This window comes from Pteropus vampyrus, unplaced genomic scaffold (assembly GCF_000151845.1).
Source record: "Pteropus vampyrus isolate Shadow unplaced genomic scaffold, Pvam_2.0 Scaffold13, whole genome shotgun sequence".
Classification (NCBI taxonomy): Eukaryota; Metazoa; Chordata; class Mammalia; order Chiroptera; family Pteropodidae; genus Pteropus; species Pteropus vampyrus.
In genome coordinates this window covers 4486035-4494826 of record NW_011888794.1, presented here as the reverse complement: position 1 = coordinate 4494826, position 8792 = coordinate 4486035, and the positions used below count along the sequence as shown (strand labels likewise).

Genomic DNA, 8792 nt, shown 5'->3' with positions numbered 1-8792 from the left:
ACAGTGTACAAATGTTCTCTTTTCTCTATACCCTTGTTAATACTTATCTCTTTTCTTTTTGATACTAGCTATCCTAAAGGATGTGATTTGATATCTCATTTTATTTTGAATTCTCTGATGATTCATGATGTTCAGAAATGTTTACTTTGTCCATTTTTTGATAATTTTTTTATTTTTTTATTAATTTGTAGGTGTTCCTTACATATTTTGGAATTAAACCCTTATCAAATAGATGGTTTGCAAATATTTTCTTCCATTCAATGGCATTTAATTTTTAGAGAATTAAAATTAAAACAGCTCTAAAATTCAGATAAAACTAGAAAGGACCCCGGATAGCCAAATCATCTTGAGAAAGAAGAATAGAACTGAAGGCTTCACATTTACTGATTTCAAAATATATTACAAATCTACAGTAATTACAATAGTATAGTAGTTTTATAAAGACAGACATATAAACCAATGGAACAGATTAAAGAGCTCAGAAATAAGTCCACACATATATGGTCGATTTTGACAAAGAAGCCTAGAATATCCAATGAGGAAAGTATAGTTTCTTCAAAAAATGAGGTTGAGAAAACCGGATATTCATGTAAAAACGAATGAAATTGGAACCTTATTTTACACCATGCACAAAAATACACAAAATACATTAGAGACTTAAATGTCACATCTGAAACCATAAACCTCCTAGATGAAAACTCTTAGGGGAAAACCTTCTTGACCTTGGTCTTAACAATGATTTTTTATATATGATACCAAAAGCATAGGCAACAAAAGCAAAAATAGACAAATGGGACTACATCAACATGTTTATTCAGTTTTGTTTTTATCAGTATTTAGAAATTCCTTTTTTAATTCAGGCTTAAGGACTCATCCTTTATTAAAAGAGTTCATAGATCCATGAAGGTGCCTATGTAAATATATTTAGGGACACTAATAGCGTCATCTTTCCCCACAGGTAGATCATAAGAGATAGGGAAAGGCAAGAGACAGGATGACATTATTTTGGATGAGACAGCCCACGAAAAGCCTCTCTGTCTGACACAGTGGAAATTAGGAAGAAAACAGAATGGATTTTGCAGGTGGTGGGTGGGGGGGAATTCATTTAGATATTCACCGGAATGATGTTCAAGTAATGCAGATATCCAAAGCAAGAGTGTCCTTGGTGCTTTCCTGTTTTCTTAGGTTAATATGAACAGAAGTAAAGAGAGGTGAATTCATTTAGATATTCAAGAACTACATAAGAAAGTTAGAACTTGTAATGAGATCACAGAATGTGAATATAAGTGTTACAAAGATAGAAAAGAAAAAGAATAAGTGAGAATTCTCAGAACATTGAAAGTTATCATTTCAGAGATACAAACATGGAACTGCAATAACCAATAGCTACAATGTTGCAAGTGTATAGCATTCATATAGTGAAAACACTAGTAATTTTGAGAAATTAGATCAAATATTACATATTTATATCTTATCAAAGCCTTTCACTACCAATAAAATGACATTTATTTCATGTTTATATGAGCAAGTTAGCTTTATAGGTTTTATTCCATAAGAAAAAATTAAATCTTAACTTGACATTCTTCGAAGTGTATTTCACAGAAAAGTTGGTTCCATTTCATGCCTGAAACAAGTAAATTGATTTTATAGTCAAATCATTTTTGCAAGTGCTCTACACTCAACCTCTCTTAGATATTTACAAACCAATAATACCTGAGGATTTGATAAGTCCTGCGGTATTTAAATCTCAGATAATTTATTGTTTCCAAATCACAAGATTAAACTTCCTTTCCTGGAAACCGTCTCTGAATATAAAGCGCCCATTCAGCTGGTCATGATGAGCTACCCAACCAGAGAGATGAATGCTGTTTAACCAAAGAGAGCTATGGCTTTTCTGATTGCAGTTTAAATTGTGAAGGTTGCTCTACCTTACTGAGTTGGATGGCCAGCTTCATCAGTGCTTGTGTGGTACTGCTGGGCTGGCATTGATACCCTTGATTTATTCTAACCTATGAAATTTCAATGTTATGTATAGTCTGAAAAAAGGTCCGGATCGAAAGGGTGACACAAAGGCTTGCAATTTCAAGTTGCCAGACATTGCTACAATGATAATCCTGAGCCTTTTATGCAAAACTATGTGGTCTCTGTCATGTTCAAAAGGGCAGAACGTGATTATGAGTATCCCTTCCAAAGAGTGGATTAATTTCCTGGAACAGTGGGGAGCAGTGGTAAAGAATACTGCTTGATCATCTTCATCATGTGGTCTGGGCAAGAACACTCCAATGATCCATGTCAGTGTTTCCTTATTTATTTGGTGTGGCTTCTGCATCTGAGAACTGTTTCCACAGAGAGAAAAGCCGCCCCCTTTCACTACGCTTCCCAGCTATGGCAGGATTCATGCAAGCATTTCCTCTTTCCTTTGGAATTTCCCTTCTGCATCTAGTTTATCCCCAGCACCGCATGGCATTCACATGAAGTGACTCTTCGTCAAGCATCTGGGCCCCAAGTAGAGGGGTTCCTCAGATAATAGGCTCAAGGTCAGTCTTAGGTGCCATCACTACCGACCTTCTTGAACTGACCACACATACTGGTGGAGTCACCATGTCCTTGCCCACTACTGGTCGTGTGGGTACTGGCTCCTGTCTGAACAGTCTGTGCCCCTGCCAAACAGGTGCTGGGATGGTGGTCATACCTTGCCAATGAGTAGTGCCGTCTGCATTAACGGGCTGGAAAAGATGGCCTGTCCTTCAGTAGTCTGTGCTACTGGCTGCCCCTGGACAGAGCTCTTCTGCTGTATTTGTGTTTGGCTGTCAGTGACAGCTGTCTGCAGCTGCTGAATCTGCTGAGCCTGGTCCTGTTGGCCCTGCATCTGTAAATTCTGTTTTCCTTTCCCCACCCAGATTTGGATCTAGCTCTGCAGATCTAACTATATCGGCTATGTCCCAGATACAGAGACTTGCCTGGTGATCTGACCTTGTCCGTAAGGGACAGTTTAGGAGATGATAAATTGGCCAGTCAAAGTAATTAACAGGCCAGGGATTAACACTAACTTGTACCACTAATGGAGGCCCCTGGACATGCTGTTGAATCTAACAATCTGCTCTGTTGAAATATTGTTGTTTGTTACATTCTACTCCAAGGCCCAACCAAGTTAGAATCCCATTCACAGATACCTTCATTCTAGAGATCCTGGAAGACTATGAAGTGCACTCCAGGGTGTAGGGGAATTTGTGGCAGGTGAGACTACTCTGGGCCTGGGGACTGAAAATCTGGACCTAAGGATGAAAGAAAAGGGTACAACTCCACCTAGCAGAAGCATTCTCCAAGGGTCAAGAGCACCAATGTGCCTATTCAAGTGGTGACATTTCTGTGTGGGACTGGCCTCTGTAGGCCTTGGACTAGAGATACTGTCAGGCCCTGGGCTAGGTCCACCGGCTTCTCTACTTAGCTGGTAGACTCAGCTCAACTCTACATATACATGAACATGCACAGAGAACTATATTGCTTTCTAATGGAAATACAGGGATACAGGTAAGAATTAGGCACAAAACCCATTCATAATGCATAGGAAAAATGATGAAAACATGGAAAACTATGACAAGACAAACTGAGTTATAAAAAAGAGGTAGAATGAAAGTTCTAGAGATATTAGCAGACTTGAAAACCTTGTATAAAAATAAGAGGGCAGAGGACAGAGATATTTGAGCATGATCTTTAATGTGAAAAAGATTTTGACAAGAAAAGTGGGGGATTTATGGGAAACACGGTGTCTTTCAAAAGGTCAAGAACAGTCCAATTTGACAATAGCATAAGTTACTTACAAAGGAGTTGAAATCATCTAAATTTTATTACTGTATTATTCCTCAGGTTTTTTTCTTTCTTTCTCCCTCTCTGCATGTTGTATTTGTCTAGTATTGGCATCTCATTGCAACCTTGTAAGTCACCATTTCTGGCCTTAAACTTCTTACTTTGCACACTCATCTTTAGAGCTGACATTCACAGCAGACTTCATGAAAAACATAAAGGTTGATAACTCCCCTCCTAAACCAGTCTAAACTCCAGACCATTTTACCAAATGCCTCCTAGATATCTCCCAATGAATGCCCCATAATAATTCTAAAAGCATTATATCCATCATTTCCTCACAAATCTATGTTGCCCTGAGCTCTCTAACTTAATCTATAGCAATAAAATGCTTGAGAGAAACAATAAGGAGGAATCCCTAGGCAACAATAATAATCATATGATGTCACATCCCTAGACAATTTAGAATATCCCTCAGAAATTTTCCACACAGAGGAAATGAGAGTGAGTGATGATAGCAATCCATCCTAAAGATAGTTATTTTGGCAATGGAATATCGCTGAGATGTGTCTCTGTGAAGCAGAAGAAAAGAGAGACAAAGACTTTCAACTTTAAAGAGAGATATGCAGCTCTCCTTACATAACTTGCAGTGCCCAGTGGAAAATTATAAGAATTATAGTTTTCAAAATTATAAAAATTGCAAGTCAGCAACAGTAGAGCATTAAACCAAGCGGGGAGCTTTTGTAAGTGCAAACCCTGGCGACTTCACAACCCACATACCCTGAAGCTATTCCAACATGCAAGCCCTGTATCTTGTTGGACTTGGTGAGTTTTAAAGTACCAGAGGTTCACATTTAAGGACAACAAGTTTATATTAAAAATAGAAAAGTATTCATAGAGAAATGTTAAATAAAATTAAAAGGGAGAAGTGAGCTCTACATGAGAAGAAATGTGACTGAAAGTTTCACTGTCCTGCGCATCTTCTATTTAGCTCTACCATGTGATTACCACAGCAATGATATGAAATATCTCATAATCACACCAATGAAGAACTCGTGCTTTTACTTTGTTAAGTCACTGCCATTTTGCATTCATAACTTTTCTTGCAGATATGTTTGGCATTTATTCATTTATTTTATGATCAAGAAGTTCTCACCATGTCCACTACTATTTGTCTTAACCTGCACGTGTTTATTTTAAAGAAAATACTCATGCAATTTCTATGAAGCCTTGCTTTCAATTCTGACAACTTATCTGCAACTTCCTTCATTGTAACCTCAGAAAAAGCTTATTATTTCTATTCATATTTTATTCTGCTATTATTTAATTCCTTCCATTATCCCTTAGTGGTACAAAGTCTTCTATTATTGATCATGCTATCCTTCAAGAAATACTGAAAGAATCTTCTGTTGTTTTATTCACTTTCAATGCAGCACGTCTTCATATCATCATCTGTGCTTTTGCAGTCGATACATTTTACCCTTTAAGTTTTACTTCATTATTTACTCTATCAGTATATGCAATATTTCCCCCAATTTAAGCAAATTAGGCATTAATGCAAAATATATGTTTAGTAAGACGTATAAAAAAGTATTCTATGACTATCTAGGGTACATTTGTGGTTCATTGTTGACATATATGCCCTCCACTGATCTAGTTTTGATCCTTTGTCATTGGAACCTGTCAATCATTCTAAATTGTATGTGGGTTTTATAACGTGAGGATATTTCCTAGAGGCTAAAACAACTGAAAGTCTTGAGTAAACTGAAAAAAAAAAAACCCTAATAAATAAATAAAGACATTTAACAAAAGTCATGACAGAATGTGCCATTCTGTATATTCTTAATATTTATATTTTGAATGCTCTGCCATACAGAAAAGATGAACAGTTCTATTACTAAAATGCTTACATTAAACTGATTTTTAAGTTTATCTTGCTTTTAGAAAACATATAAAGTTAATAAAATATCTCAAATGATATGAGAAAGAAAGCTATCTGATACCATGCATTTTGTATACTTGGTAGTTTGTAATAAATGGTATATATAAATCTCAATACATAATTTTAATTATATATATAGCAAATGACTTTTTCTGTAATTCTAACCTCCTTTGCCTTATCTGCTATTCTGGTCATGTGCTACTTTCTTTCCCAATGTTGTTATACTGAGTGTCTCTGTTTCATTTCATAGTTAACGAATGGGGAAAATCTAATTAGGGAACATGTTAGTAACTATATAAGCAAAATCCAAATTGTAAAATATAGGAGTATTTTGATGAGCTTATTATTACTGTGCCATTGTTTTTGCTCGTTTGTACTTTGTGAGAGTGCAATCACCTTTAAAGTCTCATTTATTTAATATTCTTTGAATCACAACTCACTGAAAAAAGGTCAAGGTCAGTCATATAATGTGTCAATCACATCCCCCGAATAATCAAATTTTGTCACAGGAGCTGAGTTCTGCTTTGCTCTCTTCTCGTACAGTCGTGTGTGTGTGTGTTCCCACCGCTGTGAGACAGGGTGTGTATTAGGTACTGTACAGGCATCTCAGTGAAGAACAGCCTTAACTTGTAATCCATTCAAGAAGACAGTCTCAAAAGACAATTCATTGAACACTGGGCAGATTCTCAAATTTCTGTTACATTGCTATGATCTTTCACAGGAAAATAACATCTTAATTCCCAAATTAAAAACAAACAAACAAACAAAAAACAGATAAGGAAATTCAAGGACAGAATGGTGGAATGGTGATCTTATTCCAAAACGAAGGGGTGCGTGCGCTTAGTAAGGGGAAGATACACAGTAAGAGAAAGACAACTGTAAGGTTTACAATGCAAATGTAACTATTTCATATGCATGATCAACATTAAATAAATTCAGTATGTCAGGAGGATATTGTGGCTTGGAGGAATTCATTTTCCAGGTGTAATATTACATTATCTTTACTTGGAGGCTACACTAATTAGAATCAAGAGCAATAAGCTCATGGAGAATCCTCCGAGGTGAGGCACTGTATGTTATAAATCAATTTGCTGTGTGCTTATATCTAGAGATCCACATTACTACATTCTTCTGGAAATAGCTATGAACTCAGGGGAACAAGGCTGTAAAGATGTGCATCAAATGGGACTGGATCAGGCCTATTACAGCAAGAATTTTCAATTCTGGAATGCATTAATACTAGATCCAGTACTGCCAGATTTTGAATAGGTAGAAGTGAATTTTAGAAAAAAAAATTGAAGTCATTTGTCTGTACTGTTCCTTTCACTGCTAATGTCCACTAATTCTATGAGGTTCAACTTCTGATAATTGGTATTCTTTATTATGAATTATTTAGCAACATATGGAATTATCAAGGCTTGTGTAAGAAATTTTCACTAATAGATGTATTTATAGAATTTTATGCATTGCAAATAGAGAATATCCTTGGTATATTAAAAATAAACCACAGACCAGAGAAAAGAAAATTTCATTTAAAAGAAACATGATGAGATAATGTTCTTTAATCATAATGCAATAAAATCATACATCAATGAGAAGATGTCATAAAATCCTCATATCTGATAAACAAACTACAAAGCAAATGATGGGTTAAATAGAAAATAAGGAAATTTACAAAATATTCAGTACATAATTCTTTTAGAATTTCCATAAGCCAAAACATATGAGCCAAAACTAAACTAACACTTGTAAGAAAATTATAGCTTAAAATGCAGTTCAAAACTAAAATGTGTCTGCTATACAGCTATTAGAATGGCAAAAGTTAAAAAGACAGTCAATAACAAGTATAATAAGAATGCAAAATAAAAAATACTTATATACTGCTAGTGGCAAAGTAAATTGGTACAACCACTTCAGAAAGTTGTATGCTTTGGTGGTATCTTTTAAAGTTGAATACTTGAATATTTTTTGACCTAATATTTACACTCCTAAGTACATGCTTAATAGAAATATTTACAACATATATTAACCAGAAAGCATGTACTATAATGTTCATGACAGTAGTATTTTGACTCAAAACTTGAAACTAAGCAGATGCTCAACAATATTAAAATGGGAATTAAATTGTACCCTATCCATATAATGTAATACTTATCAACCATAAGAATAAATAACCTGAACTACCTGGAATATGAATAGATCTTACGAGCATTATGTTGAGTGAAAGAAACAAGACATAAAATATACACAATTTGAAGAAATACTGTAGAATCCCATATAGAACGCTGCTTTGGAAGAGTGTAGAAACTGAAAGGCAATATGAGAAGGATTTTGAGAGGTTACGATTTCAGGTCTAGGGTGCTAGTTTCACAATGCAGTCAGTTTAAAATTATGTGCACACTTCAGTAACTATACTTCAATAAACAGTTTTAAAATGCAGATGAACAAATGTTGAAAACATATAAACACTCAATTCAAAAATTTAAAAAGAATAATGAAACAAATCTAACCTATGAAGAATGAAAGAGGGTGGTTTTTGAAAGAGCCAAGAGCAACGAGAGAGAGCAAATTACAAAGCTTGGTTCAAGCTTGAGGATGGGTGAGGACAAAGAATTGGGTCCTATAAATGTTAGTATCATTTAAGTTCTCATGGAATCATCATCAAGCAGTTCAAAGTCAAATCCAATTTATTGTCACAGATACATGTGATTGCACTTCCATTCCTTCAAACAGAACAGAGAGAGAACTCCTAAATAAAAGGAATCTATATAGAGTCATTCTTTTTCTATTTTAAGTAGTAGTAAGGGACAGAGGTGGGAAGGAATATAAACCCCAAAGCATTATTTTTATCTTTCCACATTCTGTTTCTTATTGTGTTACTGGTCTTGCTTTTGTTTCTATTATGGTAGGTATGGCTGTGTCCTATCTACCAATCAACTCACTGATGTGCCCTTAACCAAAAATCCTTGATGACATGTAGAGGTACTTCCTCATTAGATTGATGAAGCATGTTTTTAATTCCATATTAAAAAATAAATAAATAAAT

At 35.1% G+C, this 8792-nt stretch overlaps 1 pseudogene; it reads right to left on the bottom strand.

Moving 5' to 3' along the window:
• Window positions 1–2444: 2444 nt before the first annotated feature.
• Window positions 2445–8792, bottom strand: part of LOC111733083 — a 169020-nt pseudogene continuing 162672 nt past the window's right edge.